The sequence below is a fragment of the Haliotis rubra genome, unplaced genomic scaffold (genome assembly GCF_003918875.1).
Source record: "Haliotis rubra isolate DU_JTF1 unplaced genomic scaffold, ASM391887v1 Scf113, whole genome shotgun sequence".
Lineage (NCBI taxonomy): Eukaryota > Metazoa > Mollusca > Gastropoda > Lepetellida > Haliotidae > Haliotis > Haliotis rubra.
In genome coordinates this window covers 478285-500675 of record NW_025765037.1, presented here as the reverse complement: position 1 = coordinate 500675, position 22391 = coordinate 478285, and the positions used below count along the sequence as shown (strand labels likewise).

At 40.2% G+C, this 22391-nt stretch overlaps 1 protein-coding gene across 8 annotated transcripts in view; it reads right to left on the bottom strand.

Annotated features, from left to right (window-relative positions):
- Positions 1 to 22391, bottom strand: part of LOC124291154 (poly(rC)-binding protein 3-like) — a 380920-nt gene that overhangs the window by 202330 nt on the left and 156199 nt on the right. For all 8 annotated transcript variants that reach the window (XM_046728080.1, XM_046728097.1, XM_046728129.1 and 5 more), the window contains exon 4: positions 16337 to 16393. The gene's annotated coding sequence lies outside the window, so the exon portion shown is untranslated. The remainder of the gene's footprint in view (positions 1 to 16336; positions 16394 to 22391) is intronic.

Below are 22391 nucleotides of genomic sequence, written 5' to 3'. Positions count from 1 at the left end.
TACCTCAGACAGAAACTAGACAGCATATACTGGTACCTCAGACAGAAACTAGACAGCATGTACCAGTACCTCAGACAGAAACTAGACAGCATGTACCAGTACCTCAGACAGAAACTAGACAGCATGTACCAGTACCTCAGACAGAAACTAGACAGCATCTACCAGTACCTCAGACAGAAACTAGACAGCATGTATCAGTACCTCAGACAGAAACTAGACAGCATATACTGGTACCTCAGACAGAAACTAGACAGCATGTACCAGTACCTCAGACAGAAACTAGACAGCATGTACCAGTACCTCAGACAGAAACTAGACAGCATGTACTGTACCTCAGACAGAAACTAGACAGCATGTACCAGTACCTCAGACAGAAACTAGACAGCATGTACCAGTACCTCAGACAGAAACTAGACAGCATGTACTGGTACCTCAGACAGAAACTAGACAGCATATACCAGTACCTCAGACAGAAACTAGACAGACAGAAACTAGACAGCATGTACAGACAGCATGTACCAGTACCTCAGACAGAAACTAGACAGCATGTACCAATTTCTCAGTACCAGTACCTCAGACAGAAACTAGACAGCACCATAGAACCTCAGACAGAAACTAGACAGCATGTACCTCAGTAGACCTCAGACAGACAGAAACTAGACAGCATGTACAGACACCCAGACTCAGACAGAAACTAGACAGCATGTACCTCAGACAGTACCTCAGACAGAAACTAGACAGCATGTACCAGTACCTCAGACAGACAACTAGACAGCATGTACCCTCAGTACCTCAGACAGAAACTAGACAGCAGAAACTAGGCATACCCTCAGACAGAAACTAGACAGCATGTACCAGTACCTGTACAGACAGAAACTAGACAGCATGTACCAGTACCTCAGACAGAAACTAGACAGCATGTACCAGTACCTCAGACAGAAACTACAGACAGCATGTACCAGTACCTCAGACAGAAACTAGACAGCATATACTCAGGTACCTCAGACAGAAACTAGACATGTACTAGTACCAGTACCTCAGACAGAAACTAGACAGCATGTACCAGTACCTCAGACAGAAACTAGACAGCATGTACACCTCAGACAGAAACTAGAAGGCATGTACTCAGTACCTCAGACAGTACCTCAGACAGAAAGACAGCTACCAGACAGAAACTAGACAGCATGTACCAGTACCTCAGACAGAAACTAGACAGAAACATGTACTGGTACCTCAGACAGAAACTAGACAGCATGTACCAGTACCTCAGACAGAAACTAGACAGCATGTACCAGTACCTCAGACAGAAACTAGACAGCATGTACCAGACAGAAACAAGACCTCAGACAGAAACTAGACAGCATGTACCAGTACCTCAGACAGAAACTAGACAGCATGTACTCAGGAACCTCAGACAGAAACTAGAAACTAGACATGTACCAGTACCTCAGACAGAAACTAGACAGACAGATACTGGTACCTACCTCAGACAGAACTAGACAGCATGTACTGGTACCTCAGACAGAAACTAGACAGCATGTACCAGTACCTCAGACAGAAACTAGACAGCATGTACCAGTACCTCAGACAGAAACTAGACAAACTAGCATGTACTGGTACCTCAGACAGAAACTAGACAGCACCTCAGACAGAAACTAGACAGCATGTACTGGTACCTCAGACAGAAACTAGACAGCATGTACTACCTCAGGTACCTCCTCAGACAGAAACTAGACAGCATGTACCAGTACCTCAGACAGAAACTAGAGACATGCATGGTACCTCAGACAGAAACTAGACAGCCTCAGACAGACAGCATGTACTAGACAGAAACTGACAGCATGTACTGGTACTCAGACAGAAACTAGACAGCATGTACCAGTACCTCAGACAGAAACTAGACAGCATGTACGTACCTCAGACAGAAACTAGACAGCATAGACAGAAACTAGACAGCATGTACCAGTACCTCAGACAGAAACTAGACAGCATGTACCAGTACCTCAGACAGAAACTAGACAGCATGTACCAGTACCTCAGACAGAAACTAGACAGCATGTACAGGTACCTCAGACAGAAACTAGAAGGCATGTACCAGTACCTCAGACAGAAACTAGACAGCATGTACCAGTACCTCAGACAGAAACTAGACAGCATGTACCAGTACCTCAGACAGAAACTAGACAGCATGTACCAGTACCTCAGACAGAAACTAGACAGCATGTACTGGTACCTCAGACAGACACTAGACAGCATGTACAGTACCTCAGACAGAAACTAGACAGCATGTACCAGTACCTCAGACAGAAACTAGACAGCATGTACTGGTACCTCAGACAGAAACAAGACAGCATGTACCAGTACCTCACACAGAAACTAGACAGCATGTACCAGTACCTCAGACAGCAACAAGATACCATGTATCAATCCCAATCTCTATCACTTCAACATCACAAACAGAGACAAATGCTGAATTTATCTGTCTTCATCACAAAGTTGGAATAAAAAAACTTGAATATTAAAGCTGATAAGATTTTGGAGAGAAAAAATCCCATCAGATTTTTACGAAACAGCTCCATTAATCAATTTACTTCCATAAGCTAACTGCAGATCAGGGACAGTAACCTCTCTGTATTCCGTACCACTCCAAACATCCTGTGGGAGTTACAAATGTAAGTCAACTCATAGCCTGATCCAATGGCAAAACCAACACTCAATCACTAATCTGATATGGCCACTAAGACTAGAAATACATCAAAATCCTTTAACAAAGAAAAAAGTCATTGCTTCATAAAAGAATTTAATCAGCTTAGACTAAAACATAGCTATGTATTTCAACATATCATTCATCCAAATATAACAAAGGGGATATGCTTAATGTGAAAATGGGATGTAATGTTCTGTTCATATAAGAAATAAGTTAATTCCTAATCAAGACTGATGAGGACAAGTCTTTAGGACACAAAGTCTGAAGAGAAGTGCAATCCTGATGTTTAAATCAGGGATCAGCTCCGGAAATTCATGTGTCTTTTATTCCCTGGAGACACGTGTCAATCTAGACTAGAATTACACTCTTACATGATGGATAAGTTCTCCAGTTACTTGGGAGTTATCTCCTCTTAGTTATGACTGATCATGGTAGATGGCGCTCTAGAGACTAATCAGTGCAGCAGCAATTTATCATTATAAATCATGTGTCAGACAAAGATTAGTTACATTAATACCCTGACAGATAGGGGACATATATTAACATGTATTTACTTCACAACATGTAAATGTAATAAGGTGGGCTTTTTGAATATCTTCCTTTGGATGGGAGAGGTAACAACAAAGCCTTCAAAAAGGGCAGCTATGCAGCAATAATTCATTAGTCATCAAAGACGTCATATTCTTTTCATGATGGTTGAAGATTTTGTGAGAGATAAGTGTAAAACTTTTAAAAACTCAATCACAGTCACTGCAACTTTAATAAACCTGGGATTCTTTTCATCATTGAAAGCAATGCGAGAAGACAGGGCACTGCTGAATACACTTGTATCATCACAGGACAGATCCAAGAGTTACGAGAGATCCTATTAACCATGGTTCATTTGTCAATGTCTTCTGTGGAACAAGTTTCAAATGAATGTTGAGAAAAAGGATGAAAATTACCACGGACATATTCATTCATGCATGTAACCTTTAGAAATGGCTGAATAAAATTAACAATTCTTGTGCAAGAAAAACATACCAAACAGCACACAACTGCATGATCTCAGAAGAATTCTTCTGTACCATGACTTGTGTAAAAGACAAATCAGTTTTCGAAATTCAAGGTAGACACCTGACTTCATTGTGCTGAGGACAAGGGAAAATGATGGTGGTCTTCATGACTGGTGGCATCTAATTCTAAAACTGTTCTCAATGTTTCCAATCAGCAACCAAATGAAGTTGACAGAAGATTCACATAGTGTGTGTAGAACTAGGTTCAAACTCTTATGGCCAGTAAAATAAGGTGAACTCTCGTCCTGTGGACTTCCCTTAAAAAAACCCATTTCCTTGGCTACAGTAGTCTGTCTCACAGTCCCTGAACCAAACTATTTTCCCTACTGCCTTGCCCTTCCTGCAATGCTAAAACCCTAAATGAAAAGTCTAGATTCTCACAGGTTCTGAATCTCTGGTCTCCCTGGGGCACCTTTTCCATTTAAATGGGTTTATCTGTTACTATCAAAATTATATAGATTCAGAAGTGTTAGTCTTACGCTGCAGGTGTGTCAAGTACTGGATAAGTTTATACATTTCTGCAAGTATAAAATTTATTGTACCACAAGTGAAATGCTCTCATATATGAACTAAATATCTGTGGTCAAAACTAAATTTTTCTTTTCAAAAGATGTACTGGATGCAGGTAAATATGCTCAGCACAATTTGCTCAAGATCACTGGGGCAGCGGGGTATCCGAGAGGTTAAAGCATCCGTTTGTAATGCCGAGGACCCGGGTTCAATTCCCTACATGGGTACAATGTGTGAAGCCCAATTCTGGAGTCCCCCGCTGTGATATTGCTGGAATATTGCTAGAAGCAGCATCTAACTAAACTACTTCACTATCCGAGTTAATGAATTAGTTGTATCTGTTGTGAGTTGTATAAACACTTATGAGTATTTCAGGAAATTCTTGTGTCAGATACACAGGAGGAATTAGGCATCATGGAAAACCAAACACTAGGAATGAAGTCAAACTGTCTGCATTGACTTACTGATTATTTACTTTTGTTGCTGATGAAATACTGCTTTCATAGAAAAAAGGGATATTATTTTACAAGTGGAAATCACAAGCTTCTGATATTGAAAAACATCAATGAAATGGCATATTTTCCATAAATTATTGACAATTAGACAAATGGCTCGTTCAGTGGAGTCCCCCGCCGTGATGTTGCTGGAATATTGCTGATAGCGGCATAAAACCTTACTCACTCACAAGATCACTTCGATTATATAAATACATGCACAAATGTATGCTTGTACATGTCCAGACATTTTTTTTCACAATTGTCTTTATTTAGCAAGATCTCTGACATACCAAGCCACAGTTTAACATGGATAACCCATTCAAACAAATTATATTGAAACTGAATTGGCCAAATTTGTCTACAATTCTAATGCCAAGAGTCAGGCAAGGTAACAACACGTGCCATTTTCAAATGTCTTTTGGTGCAAGGCAGACTGAAACATCCACTTCCAGTGGAAGTCCAGATGCTCTATCAGCTATGGTGAGTGAGTGAGGTGAGGTGAGGTGAGGGTGAAATTGGGTTTAACGTTGTGCTTGAGAATATTTCGCTCATATGACGACGTGCATGCGTGTGTATGTGTATGTGCGGCTGTACCCATTAATGCCGAGCGCCAGGCAGGGACCAACAAGTACCATATTTTAACGTCTTTTGGTATGACGCGGTCAGGGATCGAACCCGCGACCTTCCGCTCTCCGGGCGGACGCTCTAACCAATACACCACGGAGGCGGTCGGTGAGTGAGTGAATGAGTGAGTTTAGTTTTACGCTGCACTCAGCAATATTCCACCGATATGGCGGCGGTCTGTAAATAAACGAGTCAGGACCAGACAATCCAGTGATAAACAGTATGAGCATCAATCTACACAATTGGGATACAATGACATGTGTCAACCAAGTCAGCAAGCCTGACCCCCCGATCCTGTAAGTTGCCTCTTTCGACAAGGATGGGTTACTGAAGATCAATTCTAACCCAGACCTTCATGGTAAGCTAGACTATGGAGGCGGTATACTACAATTAACCTTTCCCTATACTCCAAACAAAACTTTTCTAAATATCTGTACACTGCTTGTCTCAAATATCTTCTGAAACATAGCATGGTTACCATAAGATAATTTACAAAAACAGTAGCTTAATTATGGCAAGCTAATGTTTGTGCTATTTTACATCTCACTCAATAAAGCACATATTCAAAAGGGTCAGGATGTATAATTAACAAATTACCAGATTTTCAGCCCTGCCTTGTCAGAATGTGTGCCCACTGACATGATTTCACAACCTACAACATGGCTTACAGTACAATGTCTTTATCAGCTCCCTCACATGGTGTGCTGACAGTTTTCCGTTTCCTAAGATAATTAACCCAGACAATAATATGTATACAATTTAGTTCAAAATTAGAACTAGTACCTGATGTCCTTCAGGGCGAACTTGACTTACTGGCAATTACTACTTGTCTCCCGCAAGTTGGAAGCCAAAAGGTGCAATAAATCAAATTACAACCAGCAATTTAAGTATTCAGTATTACTCTCGATATTCTGGTTCATCTGCCAGTGCCATCAGCCAGGTCATGTTTCAATTCCACAATGATCTCCTCCAACAAAAAGAACTTCCCCTTGTCTATACGATATTCCTGACTGTCTATAAGATACATGATCATGTGACAGAACTTCAAGGACGAAATAGAGTACCTTTTATTTAACAGCTCACAAATTCATACACATTCAGATACAGACAACAAAATCAAGAGTGAGTGAGTGAGTTTAGTTTTATGCAATTACTCAGCAATATTCCAGCTTTATGTCGGCGGTCTGTAAATAATCTGATCTGGACCAGACAATCCAGGGATCAATAGCATGAACATCAATCTACACAATTGGGATACGATGACATGTGTTAACCCGTCAGCGAGGCTGACTGCCCGATCCCATTAGTTGCCTCTTACGACAAGCAAGGGTTACCGAAGATCAGTAACCCCGTATCTTCACGGTTAGATAAATCTAGAAGGGACATAGGTTTTCAAGATTGTTTCCAGCATGTGCAACCATAATGTAAGAGATTACTGTAAGTGTAACTTTAATGAGTAAATGATATTGGTTTTCTTTCTTTAAGATCATTGGACACCACGTAGGGGGGACAAGGTATGGGGTTCAAACATTGTGCCCATGTAAGCAATTGCCTAAACAACAAGGCTTGGGTTTGAAATAACTTTAAGTTTGCTAGGCCAAGAATAGTTAAATTTAGGAAGATTTAACTTCCTTACTACCATATTTTCACCCTTTTGCCAAAAGGTGTACATAAAAAAATAATTTCTAACCTTGATGTGACAACTCTTAGGACTTAATCAGTTTGAGTAAGTGACTTGATTTTAACAGTATTCCAATATTCCAGCAATATCAGCTGGGAGCACCAGGTTTGCTTCACACATTGTACCCATGGGGAATCAAACCCAGGTCTTCGATATGATGAGAGAACACTTTAACCACTAGGCTACCCCACTGTCCCCTTATTGTGTGAGGAAATCCAGAAGTGATGCAGGTATCAAATGTTTACCTCTTTCGTGAAAAACCTGAGAGCAAGGCATTGATTGCGACAAATCTACAAACATAATCATGGCAAACTGGGAAGATAAACCATCACATGTTTCTTGTAAACCCAAGGGACACAACTCTGTACACAAATACACCACCACCTAAGACAACTGGATCATCCGAGTTCAATTTGAGCAATCAACTCCTCCTTGAGGTCCATAACAAAACACCTTCATTTACCAAATAGTTTAGGAAAACACTTGTCTTTACAAGATATGGGACTACTGAAGAAATAGTCTCAGTCTAAACCAAACCGAAACACACAGTCACTTATAACCTTGCTATCAAGATCCAAGAACCAGCAATGTGAAATCTTTTTAACTTCATGTCAGTAGTACTTTGTTGGAACATAGCGTATCATTCATCTAATCCCTAGGTTGTTCTCAAGGAGAAATTCTTATCTCAGAATTAGTCCAAATGAGGCTCCCGCATATCCTACGGGTAAGTGTTAATTTATACACCCAGTTTCTGGCGTTAGGTAAGCATTTTATCTTCAATTTTGTCAGAGTGTACCAATCATTAAGGATGTTGGCTGTTTCTTACATACCCACTTCGTACAACATCGGCACTTTGCCATTTTCAAAGTCAAATTAGTTTGATATTGGCAATATTCCAGCTGTAGGAAGACTATCTGTAAATAATCCAGATAGACCTGACAATCCAGTGATTAACATCATGAGCATCTATGTACACAGTTGGCATACAATGTCCACAACACCTATTCCCCACCCTGTGCCAATGCCCTAAGTCACCTCTCACAATAAGAATGGGCTGGTCCTATACATGCAATCACTGAGGACCAAGATACAAAAACAAGGGCCATAACTCTGTAAAATATAATTTTTAATGGAAGGTTTTAAAATTGGATCTCATTGATATATGCAAAAGATATTCATAGTGGGTTAAAACAAAAACAGTCACCCAACTATATCCAGATGGACAAGCCCAAGCATGTATCTCATTCTTCTTTGTAGATAATTGAACATTTGCTGTGGCACATAAAATATCCATGAAAACATTCATTTGCATTTCCAGCTTCAGTGTAACGTGATTAAGATGGGCTGGACAGTACTTACAGCTATTTCATGACTCAAAACGGGCATCAAACCAACGCTTTCAACAATTTGCAATAGGGGCGAAATGGTATACTGCAGTATTAGAAGAACTGCTGTATTTTGCCTTCGGTTTGGTATACCGTAATGTAACCCAAATTTGCAGTATTTTTGGTTTTCGTACCGTCATTTCTATCTAATTATAAAAGATTAAAAGATTTGTTCATTCAGAATAACAAAGATTATGGTTATTATGTTTTCATGTTATTAAACAATATAAGGTTTCGCCCTTGTCAATTTTCGGCATTATAATATCTGACACTGAACCAAAACGGACCGAACCAAAAGCCTTGAACCGCAATACGTACCGTACCTTGGTAAGAGTGTACCGTTTCACCCCTATAAGTCAACATCTTTGAGCGTCATTTTAGAAGTTGGTAAGTGCAATATTGAACAAACTTTATGGATAACAACTTCTAGTATTTTGTGAATGTGACATTTGAATACAGATTCCAGCTTGACAACGGTACAAGAATCGATCAAAACATCACACTCATGAAATAAAAGAAGTTGTTATCCATAAAGTTTGTTCCATATAATAAGTCAACGCTATCCAAAAGGCTATCCACAACTCGTTCTCTTACAGATAAAAGTCAATACATTTCTAATACGATTTCATAAAATCTGCGTGACACACAAACTCGGTATGTTGTGAGCTCTTGAACATGTTCATGTTTTACTTCTGTCACAAGAACAAGACCAAGAATAGATTTCCTTCATGGATGCCTATTCCAGTGTCAAGACATCATTATACAATTCTACTTGAGGACAGACCTCAGTTGTTGGGATTCAATGCAATAATAAAGTTAGGTCAAAAGGTTTCCTCTTGACACACTTTCAGAATAGAAATAACGAGACTATTTTAAAAAGGTTTTCAATTATAACTGAACATTATATTGAGAATCAATCAGGTTGTCAGTGATCATTTCAAATAAAACTTGCATAATTATGAATTTGTTGTTTACTTTAATAAATGTTTTGATCAGATGATGACCCTGCATATTAAAACATCAAGCAATGGAACCAAACATGGTCCTTCATTACAGAAAGTCACCAAACAATATATTTCCAAAATCTTCATAAATGTTTCCATTGAGTGCCATTGTGTTATGGGATTCCTGTTGTTAGCTGGGAACTGGGTACATTATCTGCACAAAACACCCAACATCCTATAACAGCCACCCCAACCCCTATCTGCCACCCTCCTTCCACACACACAGCCCCCACCCATTAGCATGTCCATCTTCCCATCTACCCATCCATCCATCTGGCCACCCTGACACCCATCTACCCACCCACCCATCCATCTGCCCACCCTGACACCCATCTATCCATCCATCCATCCATCTACCCACCCTGACACCCATCCATCCATCTGCCCACCCTGACATCCATCTTCCCACCCTGACACCCATCTACTCATCCATCCATCTGCCCACCCACCCATCCATCTGCCCACCTGACATCCATCTGTCCACCCTGACACCCATCTGCCCACCCATCCATCTGCCCACCCTGACACCCATCTGCCCACCCTGACACCCATCTGCCCACCATTAAATCCATCTGCCCACCCATCCATCCATCTGCCCACCCTGACACCCATCTACCCACACTGACACCCATCTACCCATCCATCCATCTCCCACCATGACACTCATATTTCCATCCATCTGCCCACCCCATTCATCCATCTACCCACCCTGACACCCATCTGCCAACCATTACATCCACCTACCCACTCTGACACCCATCTACCCATCCACCCACCACGACACCCATCTACCCACCATGATACCAATCTACCCACCCTGACTCCCATCTGCCCACCCATCCATCCATCTGGCCACCCATCTACCCATCCATCCATCCACCAGCCCACCCTGACACCCATCTGCCCACCCTGACACCCATCCATCCATCTGCCCACCCTGACATCCATCTTCCAACCCTGACACCCATCTACCCATCTGCCCACCCTGACACCCATCTACCCATCCATCCATCTGCCCACCCTGACACCCATCTGTCCACACATCCATCTGCCCACCCTGACACCCATCTGCCCATCCTGACATCCATCTGCCATCCATCTGACCACCCTGACACCCATCTGCCCACCCCATGACCATAACCATCTATATCCATCCATCTGCCCATCCATCCATCTCCCACCATAACATCTCCCATCATAACACTCATATATCCATCCATCTGCCCACCCCATCCATCCATCTACCCACCATGACACCCATCTACCCACCCTGACACCCATCTACCCACCCATCTACCCAGGTGTACCAACTGGACACATTTGCAACTGTGCATGTCCTATGGACTCAATCTTTACTCCACACTCAAAATGTCATTAGCAATCATGAAATAGCATGTATATCACTGTCCTAATAATCATGAAACAAAAAACACTGATAATCTTGTTTTCCACAAGTATTCAATCCCACAATGACTTCAAATACGTTCAACGTCTCCATCTGTATCTATAACAAGCAATATCCTACACGCTGGCACAGAGCAGAGATTGCCAAGTCTCATCATGTAAAGACACACAGAGGGGAAAAAACGTATGTTTACATCACTCCTGTCTCAAGCCATTTGTGTGCTGAAATTACTGCAATAAGTCCACAAATAAAACACCTAACCTTGGATAAAAAAAACAAATGCCTGTTGGAAGTGCCAAACCCAGCATCATTTGATGGTAGTTTTCTACCGTACTTCGCTACATGTCTTCTGACAGCTATCTGTAAACCTTTTAACCTTCCATTCATCTGCCTTGCAGTAGAGGAGGACAACTCCATCTCACAATTTCCTTCAAGAAGAAGCTCCCATAATGAGTGAAAAACCTTCCAATGCTAAATTCATCTTTCACTTTGAGATGTTCAGATTGCAAACCCAACAAATCATCTTTTCAACAATGCTCTCTGACAGGCTCAAGGTTCACTGTTTTCAACAATGCTCTCTGACAGGCTCAAGGTTCACTGTTTTCAACAATGCTCTCTGACAGGCTCAAGGTTCACTGTTTTCAACAATGCTCTCTGACAGGCTCAAGGTTCACTGTTTTCAACAATGCTCTCTGACAGGCTCAAGGTTCACTGTTTTCAACAATGCTCTCTGACAGGCTCAAGGTTCACTGTTTTCAACAATGCTCTCTGACAGGCTCAAGGTTCACTGTTTTCAACAATGCTCTCTGACAGGCTCAAGGTTCACACTGTTTTCAACAATGCTCTCTGACAGGCTCAAGGTTCACTGTTTTCAACAATGCTCTCTTCAACTGTTTCAACAATGCTCTCTGACAGGCTCAAGGACAGGCTCAAGGTTCACTGTTTTCAACAATGCTCTCTGACAGGCTCAAGGTTCACTGTTTTCAACAATGCTCTCTGACAGGCTCAAGGTTCACTGTTTTCAACAATGCTCTCTGACAGGCTCAGGGTTCACTGTTTTCAACAATGCTCTCTGACAGGCTCACACTGGCTCTCTGACAGGCTCAGGGTTCACTGTTTTCAACAATGCTCTCTGACAGGCTCAGGCTCTCTGACAGGCTCAAAGGTTCACTGTTTTCAACAATGCTCTCTGACAGGCTCAGGGTTCACTGTTTTCAACAATGCTCTCTGACAGGCTCAGGGTTCACTGTTTTCAACAATGCTCTCTGACAGGCTCAGGGTTCACTGTTTTCAACAATGCTCTCTGACAGGCTCAGGGTTCACTGTTTTCAACAATGCTCTCTGACAGGCTCAGGGTTCACTGTTTTCAACAATGCTCTCTGACAGGCTCAGGGTTCACTGTTTTCAGTTGGATGACAAATAAGATCCTCTAAGGAATTCTCACTTTTTGGAATAATTTAAAACTAGAACAAATAACTCATTTTTTTCTCTGAGAGGCAGTTTAGAAGTTGTTTCCATAGAACTTGGTTTTCCTTCAACTAATTTTTTTGTAAAACTATCAAGATTTAAGAAAACTAAAGGATGTACTGATAATTTGACACCTTTTGTTTGTAAAAACCTGACATTAGGTGGTGTTAACATGAGCGGACATGGAGTACGCATTGAACACAACCCAACTGGATGGATACCAACAAAGATATCTCACCAACTAACACCTGACAACACATTTCCTTTCACAAAACATTGTAGGATCCTAACGAGGTCTCTGGAGACTTGGCACAGTGGAACAAGCACCAGCCCATGGTGCAAGCCTCAGGTTCAATGATCCACCTGCCTTCATATGGCTGGAATTCTCATCAAAATAACTCATTCATTACAGTGGAAGGTTGTTATGGATTTGAAAATTGTTACAAGGTACGCAGACATCCAGTTCATTTCCTCAGATTAAAAGGCAGAGTGAAATTTCAGTGGTAGTTTGATCCCCGAATTATACCAAACGTGGTACTTGTTATTTCCCTTCCTGGCAAGGAATAGAACCAGGACTTGCCAGCTCAAAGTCTGTTTAAAATGTCTCAGTGGTGCCTCCTTCATTCAGTGTGGTATTTCATTGGAAAATAACCAACATAAGACAACTATATGAAGGCACCCAAATATGCTTCACATTACACTATGAGTTAAATCCTACTCCGCCTCGCCTCACCCAGCAATGAGATGACTGTGCGGCATAAAACTAAACTCACTCACTCACTCACTCACCCATTAATGAGTTAGTATTGACCTTCAGCAACCCATGCTTGTCACAAGAGGATCAGGTGGTCAGACTCCAGAGCTACAGATAACATTTTTGGTCATTGAGTTATGTACTCGCTTGTGTTCATCTCAATTGGGTATCCTAATTTTCCTTTGAGTAACCAAATAAATTATACCCACCTCACTCAAACTCAATTGGGTATTTTGCCATTTTCCATTATTTGTGAAAATAGAATGAAGTTTACATGTGAAATTTTTGCGTGTGCATTATTTATATTTGATCTGTAATGTGAGAAAAGATAAAATAGACTGCAAGTTCCAAATTCATGTGCTGAAATAGAACCTCACAAAATACCTCAGTTATTCTATCTATCCTCAGTAACCTCCATCTGTAGCGCATGGGTCTGCTAACTTCAAATTCTAGGTTTGCTGAATGCTACAATACGCAAACTAGGATTTAACATTTTTGTGTGTACGCATGTAAGGTCAAATTTATTGAGTATTTACAAGAATTCAAGGGTACTTGTTGGCAATAGGCTTAATAGGAATCGAGTTTTCACACAAATATTTGCGTAATTTACGCAGATACACAGCTTATCTGTACATCTGGACTCGCTGACTTGGTTGATCAATGCTCATTATATCAATCACTGGATTGTCTGATCCAGACTGGATTATTTACAGACCGCTGCCATATAGATGGAATATTGCTGAGTGCGGCATTAAACAACAAAGAAACAATGGGTGTTGAAAACAGGGCTGTAAGGAATGACAGCTTGTAACAGGCTTCAACAAGATGACAGCTATTGGCTTAATCTCAGGGAACCGCAGGGAATAACAAGTCTTATAAACACTGCTTAACTGTAATGGCTAGGTAAACAATCATTTACAGGTTATTGATGACAGTTATTGATGACGGCAGGTAGCAAACCAGAAACAGCTGTGTATTGTTTTTGAACATTTCATGGTTTATATTGCGGGAACACAATGATTCCCATGGTACTAATTATCACAGTATTAATTATGTTCCAATAGCTGTCTTTCATCTGCAGTGAACAGTTCAGTTCTTCATATTAGCATTGTTGCTGCTGTTTGTTGTGGTGACAGTCTGTAAATATTTGAGTGACAATCCAGTGATCAATGGTATGAGCATCGATCTAGGCAATTGGGACACAGTGACATGTGTCAACCAAGTCAGCGAGCCTGACCACCCGATCCCGTTTATTACCTCTTATGACAAACATGGGTAGCTGAAGACACGGATCTTCACTGTTCCCGGGTCTCTTCATATTAGGAAGTGTCCACAACTGGCATATCATATACCCCCATCTGAGATGGTAGCTGGATGTTGGATAGGTGTCTGTTGATAGTTGCAAGGTGGGTTGAGTGGATAGGCATGTCTTTTTCAGAAGGTGTTGTTTTTTTCAAACCATGATTTGTGATGCGCCTTATTTGTGAAAACGCAAATCCATGTTAAACTTTGGTCCCTCTGATTTGAATTGACCAGCCTCAGCTTGTTGCACATACAATGTTGTTATGAAGAATATAGAACCTACTAAAACAATAACACACCCTAGCAGAATGATGTGTGATACTTTGTGTTATATACTGTTGTGTTATATACTAAAACAATAACACACCCTAGCAATAACACACTGTTGTGTTATATACTAGCAATAACACACCCTAGCAGAATGATGTAACTTTGTGTTACTGTTGTGTTATATACTGTTGTGTTATATACACCCTAGCAGAAATGTGTGTTACAATACACTGTTGTGTTATATACTAAAACAATAACACACCCTAGCAGAATGATGTGTGTTACTTTGTGTTATACACTGTTGTGTTATATACTAAAACAATAACACACCCTAGCAGAATGATGAGTTACTTTGTGTTATACACTGTTGTGTTATATACTAAAACAATAACACACCCTAGCAGAATGATGTGAGTTACTTTGTGTTATACACTGTTGTGTTATATACTAAAACAATAACACACCCTAGCAGAATGATGTGTTACTTTGTGTTATACACTGTTGTGTTATATACTAAAACAATAACACACCCTAGCAGAATGATGTGAGTTACTTTGTGTTATACACTGTTGTGTTATATACTAAAATAACACACCCTAGCAGAATGATGTGAGTTACTTCGTGTTATACACTGTTGTGTTATATACTAAAACAATAACACACCCTAGCAGAATGATGTGAGTTACTTTGTGTTATACACTGTTGTGTTATATACTAAAACAATAACACACCCTAGCAGAATGATGTGAGTTACTTTGTGTTATACACTGTTGTGTTATATACTAAAACAATAACACACCCTAGCAGAATGATGTGTGTTACTTTGTGTTATACACTGTTGTGTTATATACTAAAACAATAACACACTCTAGCAGAATGATGTGTGTTACTTGGTGTTATACACTGTTGTGTTATATACTAAAACAATAACACACCCTAGCAGAATGATAAGTGTTACTTTGTGTTATACACTGTTGTGTTATATACTGATATGAGATGCAAGATATTTTGTAACCAATCCTCTTGTTTCTGGTATACATCACTACAGTGTACTGTTAAATTCTCTGTAACAGCTCTAACATAGCAGCCTCTTATTAGTCAGGTGAAGTAGTGCCTTAAAGCAAGAGCAACAATCTAAATCATTGAGGTATGATGTCAAATATCAACCAAGTCAAAGTGCTGATGGTAATTTTGTTTGTTTGTTGCTTCACACCACACCACAGTGTGTAAATAATTGAGTCTGGACATGACAATCCAGTGATCAACAGCATGAGCATCGGTCTAGGCAATTGGGAACCGATGACATGTGTCAACCAAGTCAGCAAGTCTGACCACCCGATTCCGTTAGTTGCCTCTTACGACAAGCATGGGTTACTGAAGACCAATTCTAACCCGAATCTTCATGCGTACCACACTAACGGTAATTTTTGACAAGTACACAAAAGTTTTATGACAGGGGTCTGTAAATACCAACGTTAGGACCAGACAATCTAGTGACTGAACTGATGAACATCAATCTACGCAACTGGGACACCCAGTGACATGCATCAACAACCCAGCGAGGCTGAGAGTGATCCCCTTAGTAGCCTATATGACCAGCAAGGATTGCTTATGATCAAATTGAACCCTGATCACAGGTGTATACCAGTAAAGCCACACAAACAAACTGCCATACCTGTACGATACTGCTGTCTCTATGAGAGGGGCAAGGCATCCATACACTGAAGGGTATCTGTAAATGTAAAACTCAAAATCAACAACTGTGTAATAACTGACAAAAATATATTACAAACTTCATGATGAGAGGGGGCGGGCAGGTAGCCTAGTGGTTAAAGCATTCGCTCGGCACACCGGAAACCCGGGTTCGATTTCTGAACATGGGTACAATGTGTAAAGCCCATTTCTGATGTCCCCCACCATGATATTGCTGCAATACTGCTAAAAGTGGCGTAAAGCTCAACTCACTGATAATGAGATATGCCTGTTCAATAGCCACCATTCTCATACCAAACATACCATGCTCAATGGAGAAACAGAAATATAAAAGTCACGGTGTTGCATAATATATATTTCTTGGTGTTCATTATTGTAGCTTTGGTAAGACACTTAATATAATTAATCATTACATACTTAACTTAGAATTTGTGATCACTACTAGTGAAAGAGAAGATGCACCTTTATTAAAAACTGGATTTAATCAGTACTCGTCTGGGTAGATAACATCTGTCTGCCTTTAACCATATGACCTTATTATCAAGGTTATAGCAACTCGCTGGAGATAGATCTGAATATTTTCCTCCTATAGCAAAACACTGTTTGCTAAAGTTCATTATTCATTGAATCAAATGAAGTATTTGTGAAAGAGTTGTTTATGATCTACTAAAACAGGTATTCATGTCATGTCAAAAAAAGTATTTTTTTTCGCATAAAATCAGTGCCATATTTTTTTCACTGATTCGTCAAAATCTTGACAACCTTTTTTCATTTCATTCAAATAAGACATTTTCCATCAACCCATCACAGTAATAACTATGTTCAGATAAAAATATCTGACATTTGACTATTTGTTTAACCCAAACTTAACCCTTCATTGAGACTTCCACCCGAAGCTGTGGGTCTTCGCAAGTTAAAACACCAGTTTGTGTAGTTACAGACAGATCCAAGCTCATCCAGCATGGATATTTTTAAAGAGCTTTCAACACTGATACAAACCTAAAATGGGCTGAATATCTCATGTACATTTTAATCCTTCATCAACTCATCCATAACATGAGCATCAGCCGTCTTTTTCATTTTCACATTCCGCTAAGCATGTCCACTTATAATCCCAACCAGTTGTGATTTCCTCTGTAACATTTTTCCCTCGATTGAGAGCAGACATAACATTTTTTGGTACCATTCCTGTCCTTTTTTGCACCTGATTGCAAACCGGCACTGCAGGCTGGAAAATGCCCAACGGGGAGTAATATGGATTGAGGATCAGAATGCAGTGTCCCATGAAATACCCTCGCAGCTGAAGGCTCATTCCAGGAAGCATCAAATATTTGAGGTACTTTCACAAGGACGTTGTGAAGATTTTCCTCCATCAATCAATATTCGTTGTGATAGCCTGCTAAATTGGTGAGGGACATTACATCACTGTATCTTCTCATGACCAAAAAAATTTGAACTCGGTTTAATAGTGTGGGCAAAGGGTTCTCTCATTTACTCACTGACAGTCATATTGTCTGTGATGCTTTTTTGTGACTCGTCCAGATTTGAAGAGAAACCTTATGCCTGTCATAAATAGCTGAGCTTGAAATTGAAGATATCTATCTCTTCAGAAGTTCAACTTGAAAACCACAAGACCCTGAACTTGAACACAGTGTAAGCTTTGGAGGTCACCAGCACCTTCTGAACAAACCATTTAAGTTGAGATATTAGGCAGAGCTCCAGATAAGATTTAGCTCATGTGGGTACTGTACCCCTTGTAATTTTTTGGAGTGGGTACTATGAATGTTGAGTGGGTATTTCTTTTTCCGTTACCCACTGCTTTCAAATATGTGCATATTTCAGTCATTTTACTCACCTAAATATTACATCATTGAGTAAGTTTACTAAGCAGGTATGTTCTGCCTTATGTCATATCCAATCAAAACCAACTTAAATATATTGATTTCATAAAAAATCACTCATCCTATACTGACAGTACAACACTTGTCCTATACTAACAGTACAACTTGATAGCAATCGATGTCTTTTTCATTACGCAAGCTATTTTTATAAATATATTCCGTACGCATTTGTTTTAAACTTTTAGCGTATCTAACATTTTAAAATCGTAATTGGTATGCAACAATTATTTTTTTCAATGCATAATTGGAAATTTTCTATGCGTACTTTACCCGGATACGCAGCTTATCTGGGCCTCTGATTAGGTTTTCCCTCATTCAATCAGGGAACTAGCACTTCCCTGAAAGTTTGGGGCATCACGATTCTCTGTGAGACATACATAAAGAGTATACCGGGGTAGGCAAAACTGCATGAAATATTTCATATCAATTAGTCTTTAATTAACTGATTAACAACAATCTACAAACAATGTTTGGTTGGGTTTCTTTTTGTTCTCCTTTATGATGGACTATTTTAGTTAACAAGATAGAATTGAATGTCTATGGTAGAGAGTAAACATTGTCACATGGAGCTCTGAAATTGAATGTCTATGGTAGAGAGTAAACATTGTCACATGGAGCTCTGAAATTGAATGTCTATGGTAGAGAGTAAACATTGTCACATGGAGCTCTGAAATTGAATGTCTATGGTAGAGAGTAAACATTGTCACATGGACCTCTGAAATTGAATGTCTATGGTAGAGAGTAAACATTGTCACATGGAGCTCTGAATGTCTATGGTGAAAACATTGTCAATGTCTATGGTATGGTAGAGTAAACATTGTCACATGGAGCTCTGAAATTGAATGTCTATGGTAGAGAGTAAACATTGTCACATGGACTGTTTTCTAAGAGAGTAAACATTGTCACACATTGAATGTCTATGGTAATAGTTGTTATGGATGACAATTGCCAAGTGTTTTAACACATTTCTAGCAAATACCAATAATTTTAGTAAAGTTATTTAAATTATTTCAAGCACTGTGTTTCAGTGTTTTCAAGAACCACATGTTCTTAAAATATCTAGTCAAGATTTCTGACTATATTATTGTTCAAAGTATTAACTGTTTTCTAATGTAACATCACTGAAACAGGCACCAGTGTATATGGAGTAGTGTTTATTTTTAGTGTCAATTTCCATTAATCTGCACAAATGGTGACACAGCCTGGCTGAAGCACTGCAAGTGTGCAGCTGCTGCTGGAGTCTGTCAGTCAAGAGTGGATGTAAAGGGCAAACACCCTTGCTAGTCTGAGTCATGGAGTCAACAGGGTTTAACACTTCTGTGATATGTACTTCAGCTATATCGAGATCTGGGAAAAATGGTGACGCTATGCAATAATCACTTAATGTGGGTGATGAAAGTGGTATGGGTCATTGACATTTACCAAAACTACAAGCACAAATTTGGCAGGGCAAATCTATGATGACTGGATTCTGGCACACCAAAGGGAAACAACTCTGCGCAGTGAATCGTGTTGCAGTACACAACAGCCTTATTACCACCCCTTCATACCTAAATCTCTTTTTTCAAAGAAGATACACATTAAGGCACACCAGGACCGGGCTTCAAAATGTTTGTTGTGGGTGAGTGAGTTTAGTTTTGATGCCGCTTGTAGCAATATTCCACCAATATCACAGTGGGGGACACCAGAAATGGGCTTCACACATTGTACCCATGTGGGGAATCAAACCCGGGTCTTTGGCATGACGAGCGAACGCTTTAACCACTCGGCTACTCCCCCAAAAATTGTTTGTAAAATTAAGGAATATTACCTAGGTTGTCAGTGTGACAAACAAAAAACTTTACCCAATCACCTGAGTATGAAACTGAAATAACTGTCAGGTCAAGGTAGGTGAGTGAGTGAGTGAGATTAGTTTTACACCACACTCAGCAATATTCCATCTATTTGGCGGCGGTCTGTAAATAATCGAATCTGGACCAGACAATCCAGGCATCAACAGCATGAACATCGATCTAGGCAATTGGGATACGATGACAGTCAGCAAGCCTGACCACCCGATCTCGTTAGTCGCCTCTTACGACAAGCATGGGGTACTGAAGATCAATTCTAACCCAGATCTTCATGGGTGTCACGGTAGGTGAGTGGAAGATGCTGCTGTATAGAAGTTTGATCCCAGACATTAAAAGATGGCACTAGTTGTTACCCTGCCGGGATTAAGGAAATAAAACACTTGTCGTCCAGCTTACTGTGAGTGAGACAGGTATCCATGTTAACCATGAGGATCTATTTGCACAAAATGTAAGTGGATCAACCTTGACCTCAGCACCATCATGACCATCTTATCACAAGTATTTCTATCAATAAGCTTAGATCACTGAAGAACCTAGTGTTCCCAATGTATTTGTTGGAAGTATTGCTAACATATGCAATTCAAATCTGAATCACCTAATTACAGCCCCAAAGCTTACAGCTTTGCATAGTCATATCCAATCAAACTCACTTCTTAGAGTCAGTAGAAAGACAATAACACCTTGGGGGACAATTTCAGGCCCAGAAGAAAATTTAATAATTGCTTGTCTTCACAGCAATTTTGTACAGGGTGGAATAATGCATTAATATACATGAAATCAAGACTTGGATGAAACTAAAACTGGTTATCTGCCTGTCAAACCATTTCTGTGTCAGCTCTTCTTTCTCTTCTTTGATCCAATAACAGCGACATTAATACCAATGGATCCCTGTACTTGTGTAAAGAATAAATGCAGAGAGACATTAACTGAATAATATATAGTTTGCAAATCTGAGTGTCTGTGACTTACAATGTGACCAATCATTGAGGTTGTTTGCTGGTACTGCGAACACATCACAGCGTAAACTGAAGTGCATTGGGAGTGCGCTGATTTTAGCAATATTCGGGCAATATGATCGTGGGGGACACCAGAAATTAGCTTCACACACTGTACCTATGAGGGGAATCAAACCAGTGTCTTTGGTGTGATAGGGACGGTGGGGTAGTGTAGTGGTTAAAGCGGACACTCGTCATGCCGAAGACCCGGGCTTGATTCCCTGCATGGATACATTTCCGGTGTCATTTCCGCTGTCATATTGCTGGAACATGGCTTAAAAAAGCAGGGTTAACTCACTCACTTCGGTGTGATAAGCAAACACTTTAACCACAAGGCTACCCCCAGTGAGGAGGTACAACCACAAATCAAAGGCAACATGTCACAGCATTAAAGACCTGGCATTAAATATTTAACAGAAACGCAATTAATTCCCGCTTTCCGACAGAGCACATTTTGCTTACGGCAAAGTGAATTAGGAGTGCCACAACTTCTTCTGCAATGAATTTTTGAGACATCATCAATGTCCCTGCTCATTAGAAATTGAGTGAGTGAGTGAGTGTAGTTTTGCTAAGATTTCCCCTATCCCCTTAATGCTAAGATTTCCCCTATCCCCTTAATGCTAAGATTTCCCCTATCCCCTTAATGCTAAGATTTCCCCTATCCCCTCAATGCTAAGATTTCCCCTATCCCCTTAATGCTAAGATTTCCCCTATCCCCTTAATGCTAAGATTTCCCCTATCCCCTTAATGCTAAGATTTCCCTATCTCCTTAATGCTAAGATTTCCCCTATCCCCTTAATGCTAAGATTTCCCTATCCCCTTAATGCTAAGATTTCCCCTATCCCCTTAATGCTAAGATTTCCCCTATCCCCTTAATGCTAAGATTTCCCTATCCCCTTAATGCTAAGATTTCCCTATCCCCAATTAATGCTAAATGCTATTTCCCCTATCCCCTTAATGCTAAGATTTCCCCTATCCCCTTAATGCTAAGATTTCCCTATCTCCTTAATGCTAAGATTTCCCCTATCCCCTCAATGCTAAGATTTCCCTATCCCCTTAATGCTAAGATCTCCCTATCTCCTCAATGCTAAGATTTCCCCTTAATGCTAAGATTTCCCTATCCCCTTAATGCTAAGATTTCCCTATCCCCTTAATGCTAAGATTCAGGCAAGGTAACAACAAGAACCATCTTTTAGTAAGACATGGCCCAATATCAAGCCACCAACCTGCTGCTTAACGGCAGACATTACCGCGAGATCGATTCGAAACTT